Raw genomic sequence first — 6120 nt, 5'->3', positions numbered from 1 at the left:
GACAAAGGCCAAACCTTTCTGTTGGGTAGTACTGCTGTGGAGTCTCTGATTTGGCTACAGGACTTAAGAAAAAAAAGTTAAATCATAGAAAAATGACAGTTTGCCAGAACTTCTAAAGACATTGCAGCTAGTCCACAGTGGGTAAAGAAAGAACACAAAAAGGATAGTTTTCTCAATAAGGAGATTGTGTACCAGGTGTGGTGGTACATGACTTTTAATTCTGTCAGAGGTTGGTGGAGCTCTGTGAGTTTGAGGCCAGCGTGGTCTATTTTATAAGTTCCAGGTATGTAGAGAAGCTACATCCTTTGGTTAAACTTATCAAACAAGAAACAATGTGACATCTATGTTCAGGCCCATTTGATCATTCTTATTTCTCATGTTCTTCATTCTTAAGAGTTGTACTATTCTGAGCTGACTAGTTCATATTTATATTTTTCAAGCAAAAGGAGAGAGAGCTTAGTGTCTGTACCTGTGCTCTTTTCACATGTGTTTTTAACAATGACATGTGGGAATACATGTATTTAACTCAAAGGAAAGAAGTCATTTTATATTTATTAATAACAACGGCATTAACATCACTACTACATATGGTCATTAATAACAGAAATCTTTTGTGTTTCAACTCTCAGCTCAGTGATTATCAGGTCGGAAATGCTTTAGGTTGACTGTGAATAAAAGCTTGAATGGGTACCTCTGCAAACAATTCATGTCCTTAGAAATCTTGTTATCTGTTATACCTGCTGGGTTCTATACAACAGAGCAACAAGGGACAGTAAGATGGGAAAAGAAGATGGGAACAGAATCAGGGAGATGCATTCAGAAAATAATCATAGGCTATTTCAGCAGGCGATCACCTGGCAGCATTCCAGCTTCAGCAAATCCTTTCAGAAGCATCCTATGAAAAAGTAGTTCAAGAGCGTCTGAGAGCTTTTTAGGCTATGTATTCACTTTGCCTGGTTATAAATCTCAATCCTACTCTTTACTAGCTCTGCAGCCCTGGACAATTTGTTTTTGTGTTCGTTTTAAATTCAGTTCTTTATAAAAAATCATTTCTAAAAACAAAGCAGAATAAAAACAAGACTTAAAAAGTACTGCAATTTTTTCAAAAGAAAAGGAAAGGAAAAGGACAGAGTGGTTGGTTGCTTCTCCCCAGACTCCTCTTCCACCTTCTTAGCCACATTTTCAACATTATCATTTTGCCTGGTCCTTTCTTTTTTCTCTCTTCTCTTTCCTGAATTCTTCAATCGCTGTTTTGAACTTTTGTGCATTCTCAGCATTTAGGAAGCGGATGGCAAGGATCTCAGGCTTAGGGCACCCATCAGCAAAGTCAGAGTGGGTATTCCAGGCCCAGGCTTGGTCACTGCCAGCATTTGGCTTCAGCTCCATACTCGGAGTGACATAGCGGTTGGCGCAAATCTTCAAGGTCTTGTCTTTCCTCATGAGATGGAGGATGGTCCATTTCTCCTTATGCTTGAAGAGCTTGACATCTCCAGTGCCTTGCTCCTTCCACTCTGGCAGGTCATTCTTTGAAGCAAACTAGAACAGCATTGCTCTCATCTTTAAAAAGCCCCTCTTCATCTTTTTCCAGTGTTTTAATTTCTTTCTCACGAAGAGAAACTATTGGCTCGAATTGGGGGTTATGGTTGGACTCATCTGCATTTTCTGGGGGAGATATCATAGTCCTCATGAGTGTCCGGAGGCCACTGGGGAGCTTGTCACAGCTCCTCTCCTCCGCATCTGGGCAATGTTCTAAACCAAGCTCTCGTTGGTGTTAGGTGACTCATCAGCTCAAGAAAGGATGATAAGTATGGGATGTCATAGAGCTCTTGAGAAGAGTGAAAGAGTTAATATGCATAGTATTGCTTAGACATATGAAGGTTAACTTTCCTGCAGTGGTACCTAGAACACTTACCCAGCACATGCAAAGCACTAGGTCAGTCCTTAGAGCTAAAAAACAAAGTATTTTAACATATGAATTTTCTTTTTCATTTTTAGGGTTTGTATGTGTGAATGGAACTGTTGTCTTTCAAATACAATTAATATGGCATGTTCTTTAAAATTTCTTGCAAAGTGCTTAGATGTGACTTTTAAAACTATTTGTATGGAATTCTTCGTGAGTTCTATATTGTTTGAAAATGGATACGGATGCTGAAGAGGAATGTGCATATTTCTCTAGTATATATATTTAAAATAGAGCAACTATATCAAATACAATTTTTAAAAAACCATGAAAACCTATGACACAGAGAGAGAAATTGGTTTTTAGGAAATGATGTTCACCAACATTATATAAAAAATTCCCACTAGCTCCACCATAAATAATGAAGGTAAAAATGCTAAATCTGGATTATAATACCCCTTCTTATATTAGTAGTGTAATTAATACTCCAAGCCCAATAATGTTACAATGTTTGTCATCTTGCATGTTAGCTATCATAGTATTTGTAACTTATGTAAATATAATATTATACAAGTTTTAAATTATAAGCTCGTTTGTTAGAATACCATTATTTTTAATAAAAGACATAAAAGTAAAAGAAATGTCCTAAACTACATGCCTCTATATAGCTTTTATGTGCAGTTGCTCAATTATCACTTTCACTGGAGAATTGCTGTCAAGAGTTGTCAGGAATCTATATGATTCCTGCCTGTCTTTGAATAAGGATATTCTCTTGTCATTAAAGAATTTGAGTTCTGTAAAGGAAGTGTACAGAAGTCATCCTTCAACCTGTGCCTCACTGGGAAAAGTCTGCAGACTACTCTACTCCTTCAAAGGTGTCTTTAGGTAAGTCCCTGCTGCTCATATCACTAATGTGTTTGTCAATCCACTTTCTCTTAGTTCTCCTGAGGTGTTTTCACTTAGTCTGTGTATTGTAAGGGGTTGTGCCTCTCTCTCTCTCTCTCTCTCTCTCTCTCTCTCTCTCTCTCTCTCTCTCTCTCTCACACACACACACACAACTTATATTTTCTGTGACAATAATTTTAAGAAAAATCCAAATAGAAAAAAATTTGTCTAAGAACTACAGTAGGTTCCCTATTATGGCCTCTTTACACATCTTCTGGAAATGATAATGAATCTGTAATATGCTTCATAAAGAGCCAAAGCCGAGAAAAGAATGGTTCCCTTTCCCTGACAATTGAAGAAGACCCATTGTTAGACTTTAGTTTAAACTATTTGTTCCTTTGTTGGTATCAGTTTTGAAATTTTCTGTTGTGAATTTCTGTTATTGCATAGTTCAAAATATCTGAAAATCACTGGCCTAAGTGATCACTAATATCTTTCTATCCCTGAGATAATTTTATCTCCTGATTTAATTTAACATGGTTCCAGAGACACGTACATTTTTTGGTTGACTGAATGATTCTTCCATGTAACCGTAGTTGCATTTGCATGTTATGTAATAACATTTGTCTCCTCGCTAATTTACATATTCTTTCATGCATTCACTTAGAAAACATTTGCTGATTTGCTCATCATGCAGAGAAAAGACTACTTAGAGTAGAGAAAGGTGGTGAGAGACTTGGACACAGAAAAATGTCTGCACCCACCTTTGATAATGATTTTCTGTGAATTTCAATCTATTTCTTTTTCAGCCTCTTACGATTTTCTGTGATGAGACTCACAGCCAAACTTCGGGCAGTGTGCAAGGAGTCTTTTGGAAGAGTAGGGGATAAAAGTATCTGGAGGGGACAGGAATTCCAGAAGACCAACAGAACCTACAAATCTGGCCTCAAGGGCCTGTGGAGACTTATGTACCAAACAAGGACTAAGGATGTAGAGGGCTACCAGCTCATATGTAGCCATTAAGTTACATATGTAGACATTAGCTCAGTCTTTATGTTCGTCACCTAGTAGGGAATCAGTCTCTTTGGACTCTGTTGCCTGTTCTTCGATCACTTCTCCCAGGTGAGGCGGCCTTGTCAGACCACAGAAAACTAACTTCATTGTGCATATATTTTTATTTAAGAAGAAAAAATAAACAGTCCTAAGAAAGAAAGAGTCAAAAGAAGAATGTGAATGTTTGAGTGAGTTTATAGAATGCTAATATTCCAAAGTATAAAACTTTTGAAAAAGTAGAGATTGTAAATATGAACCTCAAACTCAAATGGTTCCAAAGGCTAAGGAGAACTCACCAATTAAAAGAGCAAGGAGGAAAAAGCACATTTTGAAACCATAAACTGCAGGATACTTATCTGAAATCTTTCTCCTCACTGAGCTACCGCCTCACAGGTTTGCAGATATATTAACATCATTACAAGAAAAAGCATATCAAAGGCAAACAATCAGTACCTGAGAATAACCAAAGAAACCATGTCATTGGATCTCAGAAAGTCCATTGGCTACTGCTATCCAGCAGCATTAGAACAATGCTTCAGAGGGCTTTTCAGGGTTCAAAGTATTTGATTTACTGCTACTGGGCTAAGCAATGTACCCAAGCTTTTCCCTCTTCCACACATTCAATTTTCTTTGCACCCCTAGAACTGCAACATATATATTGTACATAAACCCCACAGCAACTCAGTGAGTGTTGTGCCTTCACATATTCAGGAAAACTAGAAACAAAATACAGAGCAATTGCACAAGAGGATACAACAATAATTACAGGCCAATGTGCCCACAAACCACACAGGGACAAGGTAATCAGTGTATAATGAAGTTAATCATGCCAAAGGTGTTAAACTCAGGGTGAGACCTTCAAAAACTGAAGAGAAAAAAAGAGAAATTTAAGGCCTTTCTTTGTTTTATAGATTGAAGAAAACCAAAACACATTATATAATGTAGTTTACAAACAAAGATTAATTAAATATGTTAAGATCAAGCATTATCATTTTAGAAAAATTAATTTACTTGAGTTTTCAAAGTCTTATACTAGGCATTCAAATATTTCAAATAAATGTTCAAAAAAGTTATCAAGAGACTATTAAGTACCCACTTTAGAGAGCTTTTGTGCCTGTCCAGGGGGTACAATTTTACACATAGATGCGGTACATATAATGAGTTTTGCTATGCCCTTATCACCCTAGGAAGAAAGATATTTTTCATAAAGAAACGTGGCAAATTTCATTTTTAGAGACTGGACTATCTCTCTTCCTCTTAGAAAACAACTGCCAGTCATTCCTACATGGTTGTTTGTATTTGAGCTATAGTGGAGGTGAATAATGATTCAGCTCTTTGATAATCAAGGTTGTGCATAATGGAGATTAACTGCTAGAGTCCCTGAGAACCTAACAGACAGATCAGCATATAATGCTCCAATTCCCTGGGCATGTGAGAGAAAATGAATGTGTATTGACCAATGGGTGGAATAATAGCTCTGTTGACAGTGTGAATAGAGGTATTCAATTGTCAGTTGTCAGGCAGAAGGGCTAGAGAAGAAATGGAGAGACACAATGGGCATGCCTCTGCTTTCTGTGCTTCCTTTCTATTTTCCCTCAGACACTCATCAATTTCCAGCAAATGGTCACATTATTTTGAAAGTCAGATTATTGCAGTTTTCTGGTTTTTTGTTTTGTTTTGTTTTGGTTTTTTTTTTTTTTTTTTTTGGTCGCAAATAAGTTCATGGAATAGTTCAAAGTACTTAATGTGTGAAGTTAATAATGAAGAAGTGGGAAAGAGCTGAAGACAGTTGGAGATGAAGGAAAACTTGCTAATGAATCAGAGATATAAAAGAAAACCTCTGTATTGCAGGAAGCAGCACTTATAGTAGATTTTGAATGGGTTCTTTCTCTATGGTAGGAAGATGATACATTTTCAGAAGGGAAGAATATTTGCTTCTTATAATCCCTCCAGAAAAGTCGGCTACATCACATTATTATTTCTTACTCATGTAAACTTCATTAAATATTTTATATAAACTACAATTTTAAGAAAAAATTAGCAATCTATGAGAGCAAAGGTAATGAACTAGCCAATCGCAATCTCTGTTATTTTACAGATTTTCATGGAATATGTCCTGGATGATTCTGTTTTTTATAGGGGACAGAGGGGGTTAAATTTCTGTAAACACATGCCAGGCTTTAGTGAAGAGAGGTTGAGGGAAGGCCCAGTTGTTTAGAGTCGTCAATATACAAGAATGAGTACTTGATTTTGGATTCACAGCAACCAGGGTAAAAACGAAG

At 36.7% G+C, this 6120-nt stretch overlaps 1 pseudogene; it reads right to left on the bottom strand.

The window, feature by feature from the left end:
- Positions 1-1043: 1043 nt before the first annotated feature.
- Positions 1044-3946, bottom strand: LOC127188399 (ran-specific GTPase-activating protein-like; annotated as a pseudogene).
- Between the last annotated feature and the right edge of the window lie 2174 nt (positions 3947-6120).

The sequence above is a fragment of the Acomys russatus genome, chromosome 4, assembly GCF_903995435.1.
Source record: "Acomys russatus chromosome 4, mAcoRus1.1, whole genome shotgun sequence".
NCBI lineage: Eukaryota > Metazoa > Chordata > Mammalia > Rodentia > Muridae > Acomys > Acomys russatus.
Note: the sequence above shows the minus strand (reverse complement) of the source record. Positions and strands in the feature narration are given on the sequence as shown.